At 61.5% G+C, this 24,142-nt stretch overlaps 2 long non-coding RNA genes across 2 annotated transcripts; both read right to left on the bottom strand.

Moving 5' to 3' along the window:
* Window positions 1–2,656: 2,656 nt before the first annotated feature.
* On the bottom strand, window positions 2,657–11,422 carry LOC139079708 (uncharacterized). The gene is made up of 2 exons (XR_011533570.1): window positions 3,628–11,422; window positions 2,657–2,936 (listed from the first exon to the last, which is right to left on the bottom strand). It is a non-coding gene; the product is annotated as an uncharacterized lncRNA (long non-coding RNA).
* Window positions 11,423–14,385: 2,963 nt separating this feature from the next.
* On the bottom strand, window positions 14,386–18,266 carry LOC139079707 (uncharacterized). Its single transcript, XR_011533569.1, has 4 exons — window positions 17,983–18,266; window positions 17,405–17,681; window positions 15,597–15,780; window positions 14,386–15,359 (listed from the first exon to the last, which is right to left on the bottom strand). It is a non-coding gene; the product is annotated as an uncharacterized lncRNA (long non-coding RNA).
* Between the last annotated feature and the right edge of the window lie 5,876 nt (window positions 18,267–24,142).

Here is a 24,142-nt window from a genome sequence, read left to right as displayed (position 1 = left end):
AGTGGCTTCTCTGTCTGGGTGGGCGGCCCAGGCCCGGGCCAGGTGAGGGAGCGCAGAGCCCCTGCAGGGCTCCCTTCCTGCTCCAGAGCCCTCCTCGGGTCAGGTGGGCGGATTCCCTGAGAACAAACTGCTGACTTCTGTCGACTGAACCAGCATGAAATCCGACCGTGTAGTGGAGGGCTTTCGATTCCAAGGCATCGTGGGCAAAACATCCCTGGTGGCTTGACGAGCTCGTGGAGGCAACGTGGGAACGAGAAGCGGGCAACTTGAAACCTGCGTCCACCCAGAGCGACCAGCCCTGAAGGGCGAGTGGGGGAGATGGGACTGAGCTCCGGCCTGAGCTGGGGACCCCTGTCCTCCTGGGCCCCCCTGGACCTCAGGGGTCCGGTTCCCTCCTGCCTGGGATGGGGCTTGCTCATCCCCTCGCCCCCCAACACGAGAGGAGCGTGGAACCTGAGCCTCACCCTCCTGTGACACTGGGCGTGGGACTTGAGCCGGGGCCTCACCTGGGAGAGGGTGGACAGGCCACCTCCCACCCCAGACGCAGGGAGGATGAAACCAGAGGACATGGGAGCCGTGGAAACCCAGAGCCTGGTACGTACACAGTCGGCACCGGATTAACACTGAACAGGAGCCCACCGTGAGCCCTGGCCATGGCACCAATCCATGCTCCTCACACCCTGGAAGGGGAGCACCAGGGAAGCCCCAGCTGGGACCTCCAGCCATTTCTGGGGATAAAGCTGACAGTGGGGGTGGGCCGTCCAGGGCTCCCACTCCAGCTGGGACTCCTGAGGAGCCTAGGGCTCCTCCCCAGGCCTGACAGCAATGTGGCCCTGGGGGTCCCTCAGCCACAAGACGACATGGCAGCCCTAACGCCCCGCTGGAGAAGGAATCCATCTAGATCCCTGCTCTGGACGTTAGGACGTGGGAGGACAGAACCTGGGGTGTGGCAGGTGTGAGTGACCCGTCTGGGAAGTGAAGGATCCTCAGAAAGGCCCCATGCAGCAGGTGACCCCACTCTGCCAGCTGGGAACCAGGGCTCAGGGGCTGGGGACATGGCTCCAAAGGGCCAGGCCAGACCCTCCATCTCCAAGAGCCTCAAGGTCTGGCTGTGAGCCTCCAGATGGTTCCGTTAAACCCGGGGCCCAGGACACCACTGAGGAAGGCGCTTCCCGCCCCAGCCCAGCCCCCCTCCGGCCCCCTGGGCTGCCCGTGGCCAGGCCTCTGCTAGGCGGCCTCCTCTGCTCTCTGGTCCCAGCATTCAGGGCCGTGTGGCTGCCCCCACCCACGGGGGACGGAGAGCACAGTGACCTGGTCATTCTGAGAGCTCTGTGGCCAGGACCCGGGGCCAGTCACACCCACAGCCCTGTGCTCCCCTGGCTGAGCCACACCCGGAGGGGTCTGAGCGGCTATGGAGGCGTGAGGCGGAAGGCTGAGACCCCACAGGCACCCAAGCCACGCTGGCCCACAGGCCCGTGTTCAGGAGCCCACGCTCAGGCCGACAGTCTGTGGCTTTCCTCCTGAAATCCGTACTCATTTTTGAGTGAGGAGCCTACATTTCCCTTTCGCCATGGGTCCCACAAATCCTGCAGCTGGTCCGGCTCCCACTCTCACACTGGCTGGAGCCCGGCTAGGTCCACAGTCTCCCTCTTTCGAGTAGGCGTCCCCTCTTCCTCCTGGCCCCGCCCCCCTCACCAAGGAGCTGGGAGGACTCGGCGTGAAGCCCGTGGAAAAGAAGCGGCTGCACATTTTCCAAGATGTTTTAAATATTGTTTTGGCAACGCTGCGGCTCCTGCAGGGCCCCAGTCATCCTGACGTGAAGCAAGCCTGATCCGCGACTCCAGCGCCCTCCTCCCAGCCGGCCCAGGCCCCCAGCTGCCTGCTGGACAGACCGGGTGGGAAGAGCCAGCCTGCCCTCTTCAAATGGCCTCCTTTTTGAGTTAAAATACGCCCCTTGACGAGTTCGTCTCCACAGTTGCTGAATAGCAGCAGTGCGTCAGTGTGGACGATTTCACACCCTGTGCAGACTTCCTGGGCCAGAAGGGGCCCAGGTCGAGTGGCATAAACCCCTCATGGCACAGGGGGAGAAACTGAGGCCCAGAGAGGCCGAGGAGGCTGCCTGGCTTCAGAGCAAGTGGCTGAGTTGGGGGCAGTCCCCAGGCGTTGTCCCTAACAGTGGGTCGTGGGACATCAGAGGGTTCTGGTCTTGGGGAGCACAGCCCAGGTGGCCGCCCGGTGGGGCTCTCTGAACCTCCCTTTCCTCATCTGTAAATGAGGATTGAGGATGTTTTAAACATTAAGGACCTCATTGTACCTGAAATACGTGGCCCAGGGCCTGATTCCCGGAGCACAACAAAAACCGGCAGCACATTCAGGAAAAGAGGTAGCACCTGTGAATTCAGGGCTGGACGGGTGAGTAGGAGTTCACCAGGGTGACCAGGCAGAGACAGGGATCCAGGCTGCCTAGTGGGCAGCAGAAAGGAGATTAGCAGACCCCACACTGGGTGGGAACAGGCCCATCTCCTCTCGCTTCATACCAGCTCCACTCAACGTGCCGGGGGCTCCAGGGACATCTCCTGCTGGGGAGGTAAAACTTTTCATCTACTCTGTTAGGTTCAGTATTGGAGGCCTGCAAATTAAACTGACAAAAGACAGCTTAGCGAGAGAAAAGACAGATTTTTATTCACGTATGTATGTACTTGGGAGTTCACAGAGAAATGTGACTCAAAGCAGTGGTTAGAATTTGGGGCTTATCTGCCATCTTAGGGGAAGTTGACAGGGGAAGGGAGAAGGGCACTTATAGGAAAACAAGCGACCTTTGGAAAGATGAAGGGGCCCTTCAGAGGAGTGGCAGGAGCCGGCAGAGCTGTGCACAGTGTCTGTTCGGGTGTGGTGTGTAGCCTGCTCGTCTCCGTGGTGACAGTCTTCCCTGGCTGCTGCAAGGAAGAGATTTATGACAACTGGATTCTTCTGAGTTCTTTTTGGGAGGTTCCACTCTCAGACAGATAAGAGATTTCAGGAACTCAAACGCCTTCTGGTCAAATGATTTTTACACCCCAGCACTGTATTCTGAACCCCTGCACCGCCCTCTCCAGTCCCTCCACCACTTTGCAGGTGGGTGTCTCCAGGGTGTGCTGAGGACACGGGGGCTCATAAAGCTTCGGGGCCCCCCGACATCCCCTCAGAAGGCCACGCTTGGCAGCACTTGCCGCAGGCAGGGCCAGGCCAGCTCAGGTGCACACTCCCTCCCTGGGAACAAGGCTGCTCGGGGCTGAGACAGCAGCACCCCCCATGGGGGCCTCCCCGAGGGCTGAGCCACCATGCGGGGCAGCTGCTTGGGAAAGCCACACGGGGCACAGCCTCCCACTCTGCAAGGGTGAGAAATAACCACACCCCTGGAGTCTGTGCATGTCTGGTCATCACAGCATAACACCAGGTGCTGCTACTGGGGTCTCCTTTCTCAGGCCCCTGCATGCAGGGCGTGTGGCAGAGTGGAGGTCCTTCTGCTAGGCCGGGGGAGAGGAGGAGATCAAGGGTGGCAGTGGACCCCCAGAGCTCAACTCCCCTTTCTGCCCCTCAGCTACCCCCCCCCCCCACAAGCTGCCACTAAGGTCCCTGGGCCCTCACCTTGCTCGGGGTGGCCAGCACCAGGTGATCTCACCTGCCAGCTCCAGACCTGGAATGGGCATGTGAGCCGAGGCAGCAGGCCCAGTGGGACTGAAGCCAGGGACACAGGTCAGGGGTGGGCGTGGAGCCGAGTGGTCACTGCCCAGGCATGGGGCAGGCCAGCCCAGCGAGCCGAACAGAGCAGAGCAGTAGAAGAAGAAGAAGCAGGACACGGGGGCTTGAGAGAGGCAGTGGCTTCCCAGCTCCCCCCCAAGGGGCCTGCTGGGTCCCCTTCCTGCCCAGGAAGCCCCAAGATGGCCCATCAGGGCCCCAGACACTGCGGCCCTCCACACGGGCTGGCCCCAGTGGGTGTCAGGCCCTCACAAGCACGAGACATTGCTGAGGACCCCACAATGTCTGGGGCCCCACGCACCCACCTGCTGTGGGGCTTCCCTCCCTCTCCCCGAAGGACACAGAGCTTCACCATCCGTGCGCTCAACCTCACCCCGAGTTCCCCTACAAGGACCCAAATCTCCAGCACAGAACGAGAGCTCTGCCCGCAGCGGGATCTCCTGGGGTCGGGGCCGCTAGCCCAGAACTGACTGGCCACGTAGGCCCCAAACTGGCTGGGTCACGACCAAGGGCGAGTCCGTGCACTGGCGTTAACTCTCCGTATGGCCCACGCTTGTGGAAATCGGCTTCATTTCTCTTCCCCCAGCCCACGGGGCTGCCAGATCACATGTCTGGGCGGCTCCTTGTCCCCACCCCCACTCACCATCACGATGCCCAGAAGGTGTCTGAACTGTGGGCACCGCATGTGCTCAGACGCCCCCTGGACACCTCCGCTGGCCGAGCTGGAGGACATGGAAGGAGGGAGGCCCCCTGGGAGCCCACGGAGGCCCCGGCCCGATGGTGGAAGTGGACAGTGGGCTGCAGCTCCACGGGACACAGGGAACGGGGGCGTGCAGGGGGGCGCCCGTGACCCACCCGGGTGTCTCGGGGGTCCCGGCTGAGCACTGAAGGATGAGGAAGAGGGAGCCAGGTGAAGAGAGGGCTGGGAAGCTCAGAGAGAACCTCCGGAGGGTGGGGACTGCCGTGGGGGCTGGAATCAGGAGAGGGGCGGTCCAGCCTGACCCGAAGCTTGAGAACAGCTTCAGGGGCGGAAGGTCAGATTGGCAACCTCACTGTGGGTGGAGGACAGATGACAGAGGGAACTCTGGCCAGAGAGGGGAGGCAGGACTGCTGGTCCTGCAGGGGACGGTGATGGTGGCCTCACAGGGAGGCGGCCTCATGTGGAGGTGGCCGTGGGGACGGGGAGGAACAGGACAGAGGCTGCTGTCCCCACACCCACCCAGCTTCCGTGGGGAGCCTGGAGGCCCAGGGGCAGAGACGTCCCAGCTCCCGTGCCTTCTCAGGTGGAGGCTGGGTGCCGAGCGAGCCTTGAATGTGACCCTCTGCTCTCCCTGTAAGCTTTCTTTTTCCCTTTTAATGAACAGAAGCAGTGAGTAACCCGGAATGAACGCTGTTGCTATGGAGATGCTTGGGCCAGACTCTAGACCAGTGACCTGCAAAACACAGAACCTTCTGGAGCACGGGGCAGGGCCAGGGCAACACGCCCACGGACGGACGCCAGATGGCCCAGGACAACCAGTGGCCACCCAGCCTCAGCCACCAGCATCTCCCAGTTGCATCGTCCTGCCAGGCTGGGCGTTTTGTTGGCTGGGTTTTTTTATTGTCAAGTTGTTCTAAAGGTTTATTTTTCTCCCTTCCTCCAACAAAATTGATGCCCTTGCCCTTCAGGCTGCCGTCGGCTTCAGGCAGAGAAATGCAACAGGGGAGCCTGTGGCTGTCCAGCTCGTGAGGACGAGGCAGAAAGCACACTGGAAACCAAGAGCTCACAAACCCCACGATGTTCAGGGTGTGGCTACAGCCCCTGTCTTGTGGCCCCTGCCCGGTCCTATTTCCGAGGTGCCACCTCATTCCCCCTCCTCCATATCCGGGCTCTGGCCCTCCTCCACCCAAGCAGAGCGGTACCCTGGCATCATAACAATGGGCTGCCTGGTTCCTGGCTATTCCCCGGGCCGCAGCCACTGACCACGGCCTGTAACTGGGGAGTGAGTGCCCCTTTCCCACTTCCGTCCTCCTCCCTTCTTCCTTCCAGCTCCTCCTACAGCTGGCACGGCCCAGCGCCAAAGGCAGCGGCCAGAGCACAGACGTGGCACCTGGTCGGCCCTGAGCACATTGCTGTGTGAACAACCCCCATGGTGCTGGCTTGGCTTCAGCCAGGGGCTGAGCCAAAACCTTTACACAACTTCTCAGAGGCCAGAGGAGGGGGTTCCACTGTTATCCCATTTGACAGACTTGAAAACTGAGGCCCGGGATGCTCCGTGATGCGCCTGAGGCCGCACAGCCAGGGTTGGAACGCATGTCCCTCTCTCGGGACACCACCACATCGCAACACTCCATCTGAGGCACAGAACGGCCCACGCAGGCCCTCCGGCGTCCGATTCACCAGAAGCCCTGGGCTGAAGGCTGGCTGGGAGGCCTGTGGGCCCAGCTCAACCCAAACGCCGCTGAACCCATGCCATATATCAGACGCTGGGGGCCCATCGTGGAGAGGAGCAGACGTGTGTGAAAATGGACACAGGATGGGGCCACGAGGGCCGTCTCAGACAAGGGCCACTGCTGGGACCTGACTGAGCCGGGGCAGGCCATCTGCGGGCCAGGTGACCAACAGAAAGAACACTGCACAAGCAGCGATGCGTGACTTCCGAGGGGGCTCGTGGAAGCTCTGCGGCTCCCCTCCACCTGCCAGGCTGCTCATGCTGGGGGGTGCCGGCCGCCCTGCCGCGAGGGCGCTCCAGCATCCCCATGGCGGGAGGTAGCCAGCCCACCGTGAGGGTGAGCAGCCTGGGAAGTGGCTCCTCCAGCCCCGGTCAGACCTTCAGATGGTGCAGCCTCCGCCAGCATTGTCCTGGGGGAGCCCCGAGCCGGAACCTCCCACTGAGCTGCTTCTGAATTCCCGCCCACAGGAACCCAGGTGATCAACGGTTGTCGTTGTCTAAACCCACAGTTTTGGGTGATTTGTTACGCAGACGCTGCCCAGCTGTCCTCGCCCTAAGGAAAGAGGGCGGAAGATCCTGACCCAGGACCCACCCCCCCAAGTGCCCCATGATGCCTGTCGCTCAGCGTTTTCTGCCACTCGCCCCCCCGTGGGCACACGCCGGGTCCCCCACCCTCCTGGTGTGGGGCTCAGGGGAGGCGGCTGGGCACCCCCGCCTCGGACAGAATGACATGAACAAAGGGCAACAGGTCCTTCCCATGCATCTCAAGAGAGCACCAGAGCAGCCCGCTCAGGAGACGGTTCCAGCTGCGGGAGGAAGAGGAGGAGGCGGCCGACCCCAGGGTCCCGGCGGCCCCCTCAGGGCCGTCACCCCGTCCTCCGAGCCCACGGCCTCCTGACCCCAACATGGTCACAGAGAGGCCGCCTCACTGCCGATGGCCGCCCCGTGAGGGATGAGTCTGGCAGACTCTCTGAACAGCAGGGACACGACGTCTCAGAGGTGAGGGAGCTGTTCCAGAACCCTCTCTTCCCACTGCGGCGCCAACCTCCCACGGGCCCCCTGTCTCGCGCCCCCGCAGCGTAATGTCTGTTTTTTGGGGACGGCCTGGGCAGAGCTGTCCGTTTGGTGCTGGTGGCTTCCGGAAGGAGCCATGAGACCCTGAGCCACCTCGTCGCGCCCCCTCAGGTAGGCGAGTCACACCTCCTCGGCGTCTCCTCCCACGACCCCGAGCGCTCCGGACCTCTCCCCTTCAGGCGACCAAAACGCCCATCGGGGTCCCATCAAGTTTCAAGACTCAAAAGGGGCCCGCTGCCCAGCACGGCAACGCCACCTGAACACCCACTGGGAGAAATGCTCACAAATGTCGGGCAGGGACGTCCACAGCTGCATGGCCCCGTGAGGTCCCCAACCGGAATCAGCCTAAATCCCCATGAGAAGGGGGCCGCCGGGAGGAGCGGGCAGCTCCACGGAGACACCGCGGATCTAGGGCCCGGCGCCCGGTGGGGAGGGAGGGCGGGAGGAAGAGGGGGTATCTGTGTGTCTAAACAAACTCACAGGTGGTGCGAGGGCCAGAACATTCTGGAAGGAAGAGCATCAACGGCAGAAGGGCCCACGGAGCAAGGGAAGCTCACCCTTCACTGAACTCGCCTCTGGAAGGTTCTTTCTCCTGCACACAGGCACCTATCGGTGCAGAGAGCAAGGACAAACCCACCCAGCCGAGAATCACGGCTCCGCCCCTCACCGTCTGCCAGAGCTTCTGCCAACATCTTCCCTCCTCTGGGCCTCAGAGTCGCCCTTTGTCACCCAGAAGGTCTCTAGGGACAGGAACCCCAGGAGCCAGGTGTTAATGCTCCTGCGACAGAGCTCCCCGCCAGCATGGAGGCCCGGATGGCTCACCTGGGCCCACAGGGCGCCGGGGGCAGGACCGCGAGGGCCAGGCCTCCAGCCGCAAGGGCTGCAGGTGAGGGAGCGAGGGGACTCGAAGCGCGCTCAGGCCGACTCACAGAGTCTTCCCGATGCCCCACGAGGTGGGCACAGAGCGCCTCACGCTGAAAATGAAGCAGAAATGCCTGACCGGGGAGAATGCTGTGGAGAACCACGGAGGAAGAGGCAACACCTGGACTGGTCTGAATCCCGCCTGACTCAGGAGGAGGGTTTATTTCTCTAGGTTGGGGTTTTGTCCCCAGGGGACATTTGGCCAGGGCTGGACACCCTGCACTGCCCAGCACGGCACCACTGCAAAGACCCAGTCAAGATGCCGGTAGACTGAGCTAGGGAAGCCGTGCTCTGGGCCAAGAAGGCCGAGGATGCTTCCTAGCCCCTCAGGACTCTGCCCACAGGGAAGAAGTGGCCCCGTCCCCCAGGAGCCCCAAGGGCCCTGGAGGCAGGCTTTAGGGACCCATTGCAGAGGGCCCGACCCCCACAGCCCAGGGCTGGGACTCCATCCGCAGGCAATGGGGAGCCACAGAAGGTGCTTCTGTTCCTCCGCAGAAGGAGGAACAATGTCGAAGCTTCTTAGCTTTGGACTCAAGGAAGCCAAGGGTGGGGTCCAGGGCTCACTCAGCACGGCTGCCGTCTCCTGAAATGAGTTCTCAAAAGTTGGCACTGGTCATCGTGGGAGGGTCCTGCACTCAGAGACCTGAGTGCTCCCCTCTCCACCCGCTCTGTGCCCCAGGCCACCTGCAGTCCCCCTTGCCCTCCAGCATCCTGCCGGCTCCCAGCACCGGCGGGGGCATAACCTAGTCGTTCCACATCTCCCCTCCAGGCCACAGGGCCACAGCAGCACCTCTGACGGCCCTCTTGCCTTGGCTCTGTCCCCAGGTCCAGGCCCCACCCCGCCTTGGGCCCAGCCGTGGTGACAGCAGCCCCCTGTTCCTCGCCGGCCCCACACTAGCCCTCGAGAGTCCCTTTACCAAACCCCATCTTTGTGCAGGGTGACCTCCTTAAACTTGCTCAAATTGCCCCAGTGGTGTGGGTGTCCGTTTCCTGCTGGGACCCCACTCTCTCCAGGTCCCTGAGGTCCGTTACTCAGAAGGTGACTAGCCAGCCACCGCCAGAAAGGATGAGCTCTCTGGCTGCCAACTCTGCAACCTCTCTAGGCCTTGATTTCCCCAGTCTGTGAAGCGAGAGCTTGTTCTGGGGGCTTTTGAAAGACTCGCCCTACAGATGGCTCCTGGCCTTGGAGAGAGAGCACAGGGGGCCCGGAGAAGCTCCAGGAGTGGGCTTTCAACAACTGGCCGCCCCACCTGGGCGACCCACGGCCCCGGAGCGCCCTGCAGAGCAGCCTGCGGCCCCGGAGCGTCCCACAGCCCCAGCCCTGAGAAAGGCTTTACATCCGGCAGCTCAGCCTCATCCAGCAACCCGATGAGGAGGGTGTCAGCCACATGGTACAAATGGGGAAACTGAGGCTTGGGGAGAGACCCTCATTGCCTGAGGTCAGAGAGCTGATGAGGGCCTGACTGGGCTCCCGTGGTACAGGCCCAGAGCCCTCATCTGCCTATCCCGCTGCTTTGTGACAAACAAGGCCACTCCCCCGGGAGCCGCCCAGAACCTCTGTACCCGGCCCTGAACCCACCGTCGGTCAGTCGCGCGCAGTGGAGACACAGCAGGCAGGAGCCACCACGGATGCTAAAATGAACGGGTAAAGGTTCAAGAAGAGACGGGATACCTGGATAGTCTCCAAGTACCCTCTCCCCTTACAAAAATCTCGCCAGTGTGGGTGGCCCGGCGTTTCCCAGGACGGAGAAGGCACCGAGGCCTGGGCAGGGTTGGGGGCCTGCTAGACGAGGCTGGGCCCAGGATGGCCTGCAGGGCCTGGAGAAGGAGCAGGCCCAGCACACGCCCGGCATTCTGAGTGCAGGGCCCCACCGGCTTGGCCCCGGCAGGGAGGGGGCAGCTCTCGGCCTCTGCACTCCAGGCGCCGGACCAGAGCTTGCATCCATCACCCCCTTAGAGGCCAGTGCTGCGAAGACCCCTTTTCACAGAAGGGGAAACTGAGGCTCAGAGCAATGGGCAGCCTGCCCGAGGCGATGCAGGTTGTGGGTGGCATAGCTGGGAGTCACACCCAGTGCCCTCTCCGGGCCTGCACTCCTGGCGCCCGGTCTCCTCTCAGTCGACACAACCAGCCATTATAGGGGGGCCCTGCCCCCGGCTGTCCGGAGAGACAAGACTTCCGTTCACAAAATAGAAGACGTAAAGGTCAGACCATGCGGTCCACATGCCGAACACACCAGAGTCCAAAGGAGAAAAAAACTCAGGTGGGCAGAGGTGGCTCAGGAGGGCTTCCTGGAGGAGGAGTGGAATCGGAGGTGGTCACAGAGCTTCCCCTGTTGAAGCCCCAGGGCCTTGTTGCCAAGTCCACTCAGGGATAATCCGCTTGGGTGTTTCCCTGGTGACACCCATGCCCAGCCAGGTGCCCATCACCCAGGTTGGGGACCCGCTGCCTGAGGTCAGCCTGTCCACCACCCCCCTCCCACCCGTGCTACCGAGAGGAGAAGAGTGAGGTGCCAAGCTCAGCCGCAGACCGCTGCTCGCCCAGGTGTCACCGAGCCATGGATCCGCACTGCAGACTTGCCGTCCCACAGCTCGAGTCCCTCCGTCAGCGCACGGCCTTGGGCTCCGGGGCGCCAGCGTTTCCCGTGGGGGGACGAGGCCTCCAAGGGGCTCCAGGAAGCTTCTGACTGAGTGGTTGACAGCCAGGGTCCCCGGCAGAGAACTAGCCGGGCTACCACACAAGGCAGGGAGGTGCCCCTCCACCAGGACTCCGGCAGGGCGGTTTCGGGGTGGCTGCTCCTAAATTCAGCATCGGCAGACACGCAAGGATCTGCCACTGTCCCCCCGCCCCATTTTCGGCAGTTCCCAGGAGGACGATGGACCTCCTGCCCCTCCCTACCCCAACCCCGTCCTCCCCTTGAAGAGTTAATGGAGGGGTCGTGTTTGTCCCCTTACAGCCAGACCCTTGGCATCCCTTGTCCCATCTCACCCCAAAGTGAGCTGCAGACAGACAGCGGACCGGAGGCTCAAAGGGCAGGCGCCTGCGCGAGGCCCACCGGGCTCCAAACCGCCCGTCTGACCCCTGCCTAGCGCTCCCAGCCCGCCCCAGGTCATGGAAAGTCCGGGGAAGAGAACCCGCCCCGAGGACAGCACAGCCCACTGCCAAGGCCCCTGAGGGCGGTGGGAGGGGGCCGAGCGCTCGCTGCTGAGCAGGGCCAGCGGCTACTTTCCACGGAAAAAATGTCTTCAGACACCCCCCCCACCACCTCCCTGAGGCCAAGAGGCCCCAGCCCATGACTCAAGCCTCTGCTGCAGCCACTGCTGAACCGCTTCCCAGACAACGGGGCCGTCCAAGCCAGGCTCTGCCCCCACCGCCCCCCTGTCGGGGCCTAGGGACAGCGAGGGCCCATCCCCCGCCAGGCCCCACAGCCCCTGCCCCGCACCCTGGCGGTGGCTGAGCCCGACAGCACGGGCCCTCCTGCAGGTCCCTTGTCCTCGGGACCTCAGCTTCCCCGCTGTAAGTGGAAGGAGAGCTGGGTGGTTTCTCATTGGACCCCAGAGCCCACAGAGGGTTTGAGCCCTGGGCCCTGCTGGGGGGTTCTGAGGGCGGGGCCTTGAGTTCAGGCCTGGCACCAGTCAGCTGTCAATAAACGCTGGCCAATGTGACTCTGAGTCCCTTCAGGCAGATGCCTGCGCCTCCGGCTGTGTCACTGGGCTTCTCTGCTGGGTTTTACTTCAAGAAGCATTTCTGAGACAAAGCATGGAGATGACGCTAAGCTAGGCCACCTGTGCAGACCCCTCTGGCTGTGACATCCTCGGAGATGGCAGGGCATGTGACCAAGGTGGCTCTACAAGGGGCAGGCGAGGTCCTTCCTGCCGGGGTGGCTCCCTGGCTCTAGGGGTGGGAGGGGTCTGAGGCGGGTCCCCAGGTGAGTGTGTGGTGACCTTGGCCTGGAGGCCTGGGCTCCATCAGGGCAGGGAGGCCTTGGAATCTTGGGGATGGGGAGTTGGCATCCTTTTCTGCGCAGCGACGACCATGTCAGCTCGTGTTATGTTCCAGAACCCCCGGCTCAGGGCCACACCCTCTGGAGACCCCACCCTCTTGACCCCAGGACAAGCAGGGTCCTGACCCAGGGGCCAGAAGCATCCCAGGGCAGCAGGGACAGAGATGGGCTGCCATCCCCACTCCTGCTCCAGGGTCCACGGTGGCCAGGAGCTGGGGACTCCACACGGGTGACGGACACCCAACCCCACGCTACAGAGCAGACTGTGGAAAGTGCTGGACCTAGAGCACGCTGAAAGGGGGCAGGGCCGAGGGACCCCCAGGCAGTCCCAGGGGAACCTCCCAGGCCTGGGAGCCCTGTCACCAGCCGAGGCGTGGAGGGGATTGCAGAACAGGCCAGGAAAGCCAGGCATATCTACCCCTGGAGTGGCAGGCTCCCCGTGGAGTGACGGAAACTGCGATTTCAGGAGGAGCCAGGGAGCTCTTCTCCCCTCCCCTCCGACGAGGGGCAGCAGCCCCTCGGCCAGGCCGGTTGTTTGAGACCAGACAACCCAGGAAGTCCAAAGCCAGGGACCCCACTCGCCGCTTCTGTCTTTCTCCTTCTAGAAAAGACCCCTCGCTTCATCAGCCGTCCTGGTCCAGGGCCCAGGAGCCGGGGGACCTGTTTCGTGTTGTGTGTGTCACACAACCATCGGCCGAGCTTCATACTTTCCCACTGACGTCACCAGCATGGTTTGAATCTGAAGTGCCTGCGAAACCCTCAGAGGCAGGATTGCAGTTGTCTTTGCAAAGTGAAATCAGATGGGTTTTCCAACCGCCCCCGGCCCTGCCTCCTCCCGCTCCCTCGCGCTCTCTCTTTCTCATTATGTTCCTTGGACCCCATCCAGATGTTTCCTGCAACAGCAGCCCTCCAAAACTGTACAGAAAGGGAGCAAGCGCGCGGCTTCCTGCCTGCCGGGGTGGAAGCAGCGACGTGGCAGGGCGGGGGCGGCGGCCACGTCGGCAGGCCAGGCCGGGGAGGCGGCAGGCTGCAGTCAGGCCTGGAGCTGGACAGCGGAAGGACACGGCCACAGGGCGCTGGGGACAGCCCCTCCCTGGATGCCAGGCCCCGGCCCAAGCTGTGGGCCGAACAGAGGCCATGGCCCGGGAGAGGGCAGGGCAGAGGGTCAAGGCCAGCTCTGGGCTCCGGCTGACCTGGGTGTGACTCCCAGCTCCACTGCTCCCATGTGTGGCCGTGGGAGGCCACGTCTCCACGTGGAGCCCCGCTTCTTGCCCACAGAGGTGGTGTCGGGCTCTAACTAAAGTCAGTCTCTGGCCGGTGCTGGCCTCAGGGAGCATCTCCCCCAGCCCAGCTCACCTGGAGGCAGGTGTGGAGTTGAACAGGGAGGGCGGTCCCAGAGGGTTCATGGGAGAGGGGGCATCTGAGCCTCGAAGGAGGCCCGGTCTCCCCCAGGCAAAGATGGGGAAGGGTGTTCCAGGCAAGGGGCACTTGGAACAAAGACCCCCACAGACCCACTGTTGGGGCCCCAGGCACCCCTGGGAGGGCTGGCATGTGAGGCCCCCAGAGGGGCTGCAAGGTGGGGCCAGGCATCCCCAGCTCCCCAGGACGCCACCAAAGCCTTGGTGAGAACAACATGGAAGTGTCACTTGAGCCAGAGGAGAAAGATCCAGGTGCTGCCTTTGGAAGACCCACCCAGGCCCCAGCCCCCAGCACCCCACCTTCTGAGACCACACAGAGTCTTCCCATCCCGTCTTCCTGGCCAGCGCCCCTCCACCCTGTCTGCCCCTGTGCTCAGAATTCAGAACTGAGTTGGGGGTGCTTGGTCCAGCTGGGGCAGCTGAGGCTAGCCCAGGCCCCCACCTCCATCAGCAGGTCCCCCCCAGGGAGGCTCCCCCCACCTGGAACAGTTTGATCTCTCCAGGGACACTGGGAGGGCAGGTGGATGCCCCTGGCGGGCAGAGCTGGGGACATGGACAGGTGGGGCGGGGTGTCAAAGGCCAGGGAAGGACTCAGCACAACGTCCACGGGTCAGAAAATGTGCTGCAGGGCCTCCTGGAAACAAGACGTCCTGCTGGGGGCCGTGAGAGAGACGGGCTGGACAGCTGACACCGTCCCCTCCCAGCTGCCTTCAGGACCAGGACACTGCAGTTCAAGGGTCCCCAGGACCACACTCAGGCTCAACGATTCGCAAGAATTCTCACAGAACGGAGCCAAGCCTCTGCGGTCACCATGACGGTTTATCGCAGCAGAAGCACAGAGATGAAGATAGCACAGCGGAGGGGCAGGTCCTGGAGAGACCGGCGCTTCCAGTCACCCCCTCCCAGCGGAGGCCTGTGGACGGCGCGCAGCTCTCCCAGAACCACGTGGGACAACACGAGACGGGGTCGCCAACCAGGGAAGCCCCCCGAGCTTTGTGTCCAGGTGCTCAGTGTGTGTCGGTCACGTAGGCACAGCTGACCCCCGTGCGGCTGACCCTAGCCTCCAGCCTCTGCAGAGGTCGAGCCCAAGGCTCCCCGTAAATCCCGTCACCAGCAAAGACTCGCTGGCGTGGCCCAGGGCCCCAGGGAACAAAGACACTCCGATCAGGCAGGACTCCCCAGGGCTGGAGGGTCCCTCCCGGGAGCTGGGCCAGGGCCAGACCAGGGTGTGGGTGCCCCAGGTCTGCTGAGTTAACCCTTCGCTGCCCAGTGACCGCGTCCCCCGCACCGTGTTGGGAGGCAGCAGCCCGCATGAGCCTCCCCAGGCCGGGGAGCGAGGAGAAGAAGAGTGTGAGGCCGGACTGCAGCCCCTGCCCGACACACGGCAGGCACGGCGGGAGCAGTGTGGTGCCAGGGCGGGTGCCGGGGCGGAGGCTGGATGGGGGTCCCGGAGCCAGCCTGCGCCAGGGCCCAGATCCACCCCCGGATCGCACGCTGCAGCCCATGCTCCTCCACGCACCCCCTCTGCCTCTTCAGCAGCAGAGCGAGCCGGGCCCAAGCCTCGAGGGACCCTGAAAGCAGGGGGCCCGGGAGTTCGGCTGGCAAACAGTTTCCCGTCAGTCACTCTCGGTTCTTCCTCACCTTCGGATGGAGTTGGGACTTTGACACGAGCGCCCTTCACAGCGGCCACGCCGCTGGGCCCTGCTCAGACCTGCCCTGCAGCACTGAGAAGAGCGAGGTGGGACCACTTCCGTCGGGGAACGTGCAGCAAGCGTCTGCGACAGGAAGGGCGATGCTGAACCCGCCGGGATGGAGCTCGGATTCCCGACAGCAGGAGGGAGGTCCTGGGGGGGCTTCCTGCTGCCCACCCACCACCTGGAACCAGAGTGTCGATTCCAGAACCGCCTCTGTTAACACGAGGGAGAGTGGACACTTCCCGAGAGTGGAGGGGCCGTGCATCTGGTCACACGGAGCTGTCCCAGTCCTCGGCCACCCTCACCCTGGCCACCTACCCGGAGAGGCCCTGACATGGGTTTCATCTTTTGATTCTTTGTAGAACATTTTAGGAGACGCGTGTCTAAGAGTTTCTACGAACACGGCGGCTTTCCAGGCTGGTCCCCGGGGATGGCCATCGGTGCAGGTGGTGCCCGAGCGGCCCTGGGGCCCCAACGGCAGCAGGAGAGACTTCAGGCAGACCTAAGGCAGATGACACAGCAGTACCGGGCGATCACGTCTGGGTGCAGACAGGTTTTGGGAATCCCAACCTGCACCACCTCCCTGTAACATATAAGCAAAGGTTCTGGAAGGCTCCCAGGCGCATAGACAACAGCCTTATACAAGAGTATTTGGACCAGGTAATGCTCAATATTCATGGCCGCCTGTTAGTAGCTGGACCTCTAGGCCTCAGTGTTTGTAACTAGAAGACGGGAGACATCAGCACTGCCCCAGAGCAGAAATAAGACGATTTAAACCAGTGGTTCCCTCAGGGACACCTGCTAGGGAGGTCATCAAAGGTCTTGGTTATTTCAGGCTGTCCTTGATCTTCAGGAGCCCTACCTGGGGAACCAGGAATGAACTTAGATTTCTTTTCCCTATTTTGTAGCCAAAGAACACCTGTCCACCCTTCAGTGCCCAGCTCAAATGCCACCTCCTCTGAGAAGCCTTCCAGCCTCCTCCCCCACTGGCTGCTCCCCACTCTGTGCCCCCACAGCCCCTCGAATGTGGCCTCCTCCTGGCACAGATCAGCCCACATTTGCTGCCTGCATACAGCCCTGTGAGAATGTTCTAGACTTTCACTTTCCAATACGCCAGTCACGAGCCACATGTGACTTCCGAGAGCTTCAAATGCGGCTTGCACAAATCGAGATGTGCTGTCCGTGTCAAATATATACCAAATCTCAGATTCGGTACCCAAAAAGTGAATGTAAAATAGCTCATTAATTATTTTTATACTGCTTGCATGTTGAAATAAAAATAGTTTGATATACTGGGTTAAGCAAAACATATTATTAAAATTCAAGTGGTTCCTAATGTGGCCACTAGACAATTTTTAATCGCACAGATGGCCCACGTTACATCTCTACCAGACAGTTAGCATCTCTATTGGAGTTAGCATCTCTGTGCTCACTCTGCTCTGTCCTGAGCCAGCACAGGGCCTGGCGCACGCGGGTTTCCAGGCAGCGTTTGGTGAATGAGTGGGTGGGAACTCGGGGCCAAACACCATTACCTTTGCCCCTGAACCTCTGACTTGCCGCAGGATGACCGTCCTGTCTAAATACAGACAATCTGTGAAGTTTCCTGAACCACAGCCCCCTCCTCTGGGGTCTACGCCCAACCCACGTGTCATGTGATCAGCCCCCTGGGCACCTGGCCCTGAGTTGGGTCTCAGGGGACCCGGAGGAGAAGACAGGGGCTCCAGCGAGTGAGGAGCCACAGAGGTCTGCAAGCACACCCTTGACCAAGAAGCGGGCGGTGTGTGGCCATAGAGGGGCCTGGCGCCGGCCTTCTGCTCGGGACAAGTAAGAGTCTGCCAGGCCAAGGAGGAGGGGGCAGGAAGGAGGGGGATCAGGAGGGAGTGGCATGGGGACAGCACGAGCTGACCCTCCTGAGTGGGAGGGAATGCTCGTGAAGGGTTGGTGGGAGGCAGACTCCCTTGGCGGGGAACTGAGAGGAGGCGACCAGGACTGTCAGCCGTCTGGCCGAAGCTCAGCACTGCGGGCCCTGCCACGCTGCCCGTGGGCCCCACCCCACCTCCCTCCTCTTTCTCATCTCCGTGCTATTCTTTGAACACCCGCACACTCCTGCCTCTGAGCCTTCATACCTGCTGTTCCCCTGTGGGATGTCCTTCCCTGGATCTGCGCGTGGTTGGCTCCTCAGTGAGGCCGCCTGGCCATGCTGTCTGGGCTGGTGCCTGTCTCCCGGCCTGCCTCCTCACGCTCCTCACCTGCCCACACCTTGCTTAGCTGGGACTAATGGCCCTGGCCCCCGGATGCAGGTGCTGGATGCCCCGTGCAGGCTGCAGGCATGCCCCGACCATCCTCCTCCTCTGTATCTCGCTCTGAATTGGGACGGTGCCCTCCTGAGGCTTTCTGCAGGCTCTGGGGAAAGAATGGGGTGTCACATTGGGGTCCAAGGTGGTCAGTATTCATAATCATTTCACACCTGACAAGGTCTGGCCACAGCGGGGGCTCCCACCAGGACTCCTCCAGGACTAGCTGGGGGCAGATGACCCAGGCAGCCCCCCCCCTTCCCCGCAGCTCATGTCCTGCATTCTGCACCCCCTCCCCCGCCCTCAGCAGCAGGTGGACCCTCCCCAGCCCAGCCCCCATCACCAGGTGTGAGATGATCAGCCCAGGAGGGAGCGGGACACAGGGGCTCCACAAGGAGGATGCTGCTCACAGGGTTCTGCGGCCTTCACGCCTGGCTCTGAAAGCTCTCTCTTTTTTCCACTCTGTCTCCACAGCAGGATGTGGGAAGACAAGCATTTGAGGAAAAGGAGGACCCCCGAGCCAAGTTGAAATCAGAGATGCTGGTTTGGAGGCCCTCGCAGCTTCCACCACCCGGCACGGTCCATTCGGGCAGCTCCTCGGCCCCGGGAGTGGGGACAGAGTGGAGGGACCACACCTGCCCATCACATCAGCAGCATGCTGTGCGCGGGCACCGGCAGAGGGAGGGCTGGAGACGGTTGCCAGGGAGACGGCAGGGCTTAGCCAATCAGCACAGGGCGCCGGGCTTGAAGGTGGGGTGCGCTTGGTGGGGCAACGCTGCCCTCTGGTGGCGGAAGAGGGTGCTGACAGCCCTGCGCCTAACCGCCATCGCGCTGGGTGGAGGCACCTGGTGACGGTTCCCCCTTATTCGAGGGACATTACAAATACCAAGCAGGTATGGGCTTCCCCCGGGGGAGAATGCTGAATACCTCCTGCCGTGGCGAGGTTCACACCCATCCTGTTCTCCAGGGAGGTTACCGTTTGTCGGGGTCACCCTCAACTGCAGCCCCACAAGTCAAGGAAAGCAGTGTGCAGGGAATAGAAAGTCCATAAAACACCTCTTTGCTTGAATCTGACTTAATTCAATGTTATTACCCACAGAATTCAGTGTGCAAAAATAGGCTTTATTGAACATGTTCAATGGATACGTTGTTTTGGTTTTATAAATCCTAAAGTTGCAAAATTGAGGGACTTCCAGCTCGGAATAATTAGAGAGCGCCACCTACTGCCCACCCAGAGAACTGCAACCCAGCTTTACAAGCTATTGTAACTCATCCAACAGAAGAGCCAGGGCCTCTGACTGTGGCGGGGTTGGGGGGTTAGGAGAGGGTGTCCAGAGACTGGTAAATCTAGAGCCCTGAGAGGGGCTGACGTGACCAACAGAAAGAAACCACCAGAGTCAGAGGGATGACCAAGTGAAGTCAGCTGGCTCTGGCCCTTTAAGCCAGTTGCCCTCTCCAACCCTCACATTCCAATGGGCCGTTAAAGGGTGCAGTCCACAGCAACAGCTCTGTCAGGCTGGCAGGTGCACAGCCTCCTCTCTCCTAAGGCTGCAGCAGAGCCAGCCAGCCAGGGCATCTGTCTACTGTGCCCAGACGAGGCCTCAGAATCCTTCTCAACCCAGTGCTCCAGGCAGCCCTGCTATTGCCAGGAACAGCAGACAGCTAGCACTCGAGATGAACAGCTCAGAGCAGCTACTCACTCCAATCCCATTTGCTCCTGACTCACCTGTTGTTTTTTTCTAAACTGCTTTTTTCCCATTGAAGTATCACTTACTTGTTTCACCCCAGGTTTATTGTCTTTGTACTTACTGGCAAATTCCTGGACCCTTTCCTGTCACCCCCGTCCCCACCCAGGGCCCTCTGCAACCTCATGACCCTCCTGCAACCCTGCTCTCTCCGTCCTCTACCCCCTAGACGTTTTCCACTTTGCTCATCCCGGAGCCCATGGCCCAGGTGAGCCCCACCTCCACTCCCACTTCCGGCCTGCGACGCTCTGCTCCACAACGGGAACAGCTCCCCCCATGCCCTGGGAGGCTCTCGCTCGCAGCATTTGGTTCTCGAGAGACTCGCATTTGTCACGGATGCTGTGCCGTCCCCAGCTAGACCTCACTCCTCCCCAGTGCCCAGAGAAAGGACCTCCATGGGAAACGCCACTGAGGCTGCAAAGCCAGGCCCTTGGGAGGGTCTCTGGTCCTCAGTCCAGCCAAGCCGCCCCTGCCGAGTGCTCTGTGGTGCCAGGGCGGGTGAGCTATTGCCTGTGAGCGCTCAGCTCAGCTCAGCTCAGCGCCTTGACGGAGGTGCCAGGATAGGCCCCACTTCACAGACAGAGAAATTGAGGCTGACTTGATGAGCAAGTAGGAGAGCTGACAGGTGTGACTCCGGAACCCGCGCCCCCCCAGGGGGAGGGGGAAGAAGGCCAAGACTGGGTTCCAGGGTTGCCACCACCTGCAGGGCCCTGGGTCTCCTGGCCCCCAGGCACCACCTGAGACACTGCCCCAGAAGTTCTGCAGAGCCCACTTCTTCCTGTTCCATGTGAGATGCTCCTCTCTCCCCTCCTACACACACCCCATCCAACCCCCGACAAACAAGAACCCTCGGGAAACCCTGCCTCTCTGCCGGGAGGGCGCTGCTCTTCAGACCCCCATCCCTGGGGCCTCAACACGGGTCCTACGGCCCTGGAACTCGGGGCGTATTTTTGTGGGAGAGCTGGAGACTGACTCACGGACAGGTAACATATGGGGTGGCCTGGGTACCCAGCTGAGGCTCCTGGCCCACCTGCCATCCCTGGGGTGTTGATGACACGGGACCTGGGAGCCAGGCCACAGGTCAGCCAGGGGCACGCTGGCTGTGGGAGGGGCCGGTCTCTGCCCAGCAGCCTTCCCGGCCTGTCCCCAAAGCACCCAGGCTGCTCCTGTCTCAGCTGAGCCCAGGGGCCTTTCAGACTGAAATACAGAAGCCCAACTAAAAACTGCAAACTTGCCACCGCGGTTCTGTGATTGGGCCACACCCATCCCCAGTCAGCTTGCACTTGGAGAAACTGAGGCTTGGGCACAAGCAACAGTGACCCTAGTTAGTGACCCCAACCTCTGAGGGCAGGAGGGAGGGGGAGGGGGAGAGAGGTGAGGGGAGAGCCCGTCAGCCCAGCAGGTCACCTCCCCAGACCCCAGCTCTCCCGCCCCGTCTGAAGACGGGATGTTGATAAAGGCTCGACAGGGACTCTCTCTGAAGAAGCTAAGCCCCGACCACAGCAGCTTCAGAAGCAGCGGGGGTCTTCGTTAAACACGACGGTTCCGCGAGTCGACGGGCACGCGATATTTGTGACATTTCTTACGGACACTTGCTCCTTGAATTTTCTAAATCATCTTTTTAACTTTAGAATAGTCTTAGATTTACAAGGAGTTCAAAGGAAGCACAGAGACTTCCCATGGACCCCAGCCCAGTCCCCCGACGCTGACACGTCACGGTCCTGTGGTCCGCGTGTCGTGACAGTGGACCAGCACTGATACGTTCTCGCTCAGGCCCACGCTCTATTTGGCTTTTCTTCATTTTTTACCTACTGCCCTTTCTCCATCCCGGGATCCCATCCAGGATCCCCTATGTCAGGGAGTCGTCCCGTCTCCTCGGGCTCCTCTGGGCCGTGACCATTTCTCAGACTGTCCTGTTTTTGATGCCTGGACCATTTAGAGGAGGACCAGCAGGGACGCTGGAGACTGTCCTTCCGTCGGGACTTGTCTGAGGCGTCTCACACGACTGGGGTGCTGGGCACGAGGGTGAAGAGCACAGAGGGGAGCGTCCTTCCCCTCACACGGCATCAGGAGGGGTGCTGGGACCAGCACTTCGCCCGTCGGTTTGACCTCGAGCACCGGCTGAGGCCGGGTCTGCCAGGCTTCTCCCCTGCGACGTTACTCGTCTTCTCCTCCCTGTGCTCTCCTCTTCATCGGGAAGTCACCGCACAGCTCACACTCAAGGAGTGGGATTAAGCTCCCCGCTCCGCGAGGGCGGCCTGAGCATCTGCATGAACCATTTGGAATTCCTCCAGCCCATTTGTTTATTTATTCAGCCCTTTATTTACGTGAGGAGGAACTCACAGACCTCTCTGTTATACTCGAGTTATAATCCAGTACGACTTTATTTCTTCTGCTCCGGCTGCAGCTGTTCCAGCCCTGGCGGCTGGGAGCTGTGTGGTTGCCCCCATGTCCCTCGGACGCACCCCTTGTGTTTTCACTGTTGCTCCTGCACCTCTTTACCTCTGGCACAACGCGATGCTCCGGGTGCATTGTGCACGTTTCCTGCCCGGAGCCCTAGAATCAGCCATTTCTCCAGGGATCCCTGGTCCTCTCATTGGAGAATGGTGTTAGACCCCAAGTTCTGGGTGCTGGTGTGCTCGTCGCTTCTGGGAGCTTCCCGTTGCTTCTAGTCTCTCTCAACTGACAGAGCAAGGAAATTCATGTGTGTCCCCTAACCCGTGTAACGCACACATATCTATAGAAGTTCCTGAATGTGGCCATCTGTGTGAAGCTGAACGTGAGTCCATACTGATGTCTCCAACTCTAATCCATCACCCATGGCTCATTCTAGCATCCCCCTCCGCTTACCTGTCACTCCCCCTCCGAGGTGGCCAGCCTGGCTCCCGCCACGGTTCACGGCTCAGTTCCAGGGTATGTGGACAGCAGCGTCAGAGCTGTGGACCCACAGCCCGGGGAAGCAGCTTTATCAGCTGGGGTACAGTCTCACACACACACACATCCTCTCTCCTGTATTTCTGCAAACCACACTCATTTCCAAAGCTATCAGGCCAGCGGCTTTTTCCTCCACCCACTTCAGTGAGGTCGTGTCCTACATTTGTGCCCCAGGTGGCCTGTTCTGTCACAGGCTGCATTGCACCCTGGATTCCCCGTCCTCCTGAGTAATCTTTTAAGTTGGCAGACAGCAAGGCTCCCTGTGGGTGCTCTAAGTCCCGTGGGTTTTGACAAGCGCATCGTGTCGTGTATCCACCATTACGGTATCCTAGAGAATAGTTTCACCTTCCTAAAAAAACCCTCAGTGTTCCAACTACTCAACCTTCCCCCAGTGAACCCCTGGCAACCACTGGTGTGTTTGCCAGCTGTACGCTTCTGTCCTTTTCCAGAACGTCGTATACATGGAATGGGACAATACATGGCCTTTTCTCTTTGGCTTCTAAGCAGCAATATGCATTTAAGACTCATCCATGTCTTTCTGCGGCTTGACGGCTCGTTTCTCTTCATTGCTCAGAGTATTTCTCTGTCTGGAGGGACCTCAGTCTGTGTGTCCATCACCCACTGAAGGACATCTTGGTTGCTTCCAGTTTTTGGCAATTACGAATAAAGCCACCATGAGGGTTCACGCACAAGGTTTGGGGTGGACGTATGTTTTCAAATCAGCTGGGTAAATACCTAGGAGCAAGAGGGCTGGATGACGACGTTCAGCTTTGTAAGAAACTGCCTTCCAGAGCAGCCGCAGCCCCCGCCCTCACCGAGCGGAGACGGACGTGCCTGGGGGAGCCTCAGAGTTTGGGCCCTCCACCCAGGCCCTTCCCCATTGCCCCGAGGGCTCAGCAGATGGGAAGTGAGGCCCACAGGCGTCTCTGTGGGGCTCCTGGCACCCTGAGCCTGGGGACCGTCCCATCCCCCGGGGTAGGCTTGGCTCTTTCTGCCCCTGGGCTCACACCTGCCCCCCGAGGCCATCACCATGCTGACCTCAGGCTGCTGTGGGTCTGCCCGGCTCCCTGTCCCGACAGCTGGCAGTTCCTCAGAGGCGGGGGCCGGGCCGCTCACGCCCAGAGCACCGCCTGGGAGCCAGGACCTGGGTCCACTGCCCTGGCTGACCCCCACAATCTCCTCCTCTCCCGGTCTCAGTCTCTTACCTGAGCGATGGGGCCGCTCGTCTCGCGAGATCCTTTACCCTCTACTCCGAGGCTTCACAGCATCAGCTCAGTACCATTCCCACCCGTCCACAGAGGGGAAACTGAGGCCAGGGAGGTAAATGTTCTGCCCACCCGGCTCCAGCTGGGGTTGGATCCCAGACCGGGCTTCCCGACCCTCATGCCTCCCTGGATGGGCCAGGCACGGGCAGCTGCTGGTGCAGGAATGAAGGGAGGACGGAGGCCCACCTCGGGGTGGCTGCCCCGAGACCTGCGGCTCTGCAGCCAGAGCAGGCTCCTCAGGACTGCAGCCCGGGCGTTGCCGCATCAGCACCACCCCGGGAGGCAGGGCGGCCGGGTAGGTGCCATGAAGCGCGTGAGTTCGGCCCCATGCCACGCATTCTCTGGGCTGTGGGCCTGGGCTCCCCTGGAAGCTCTGGGCTGACCTCTGCCCTGTTGACACCGGAACCGACACGGGAACCGACACGGGCCCCAGGGGCGGAAGCAGGTTTTCTCGGCTGCACCGTGTGCTGAGCACAATGCCCCACAGGCTTCGAGTCAGAGACCGCAGCCGGCCCTGCCAGGCTAGGTCAGACCACCAGGGGTCAAGAGGGGGCCTGAGGCTCAGGGTCAGGGACAGCTGCACCAAGGCCATGCTGCGGATGGCAGGGGAGGGGGTTCAGGTGCTC

Source organism: Equus przewalskii, chromosome 26 (assembly GCF_037783145.1).
Source record: "Equus przewalskii isolate Varuska chromosome 26, EquPr2, whole genome shotgun sequence".
Classification (NCBI taxonomy): domain Eukaryota; kingdom Metazoa; phylum Chordata; class Mammalia; order Perissodactyla; family Equidae; genus Equus; species Equus przewalskii.
Note: the sequence above shows the minus strand (reverse complement) of the source record. Positions and strands in the feature narration are given on the sequence as shown.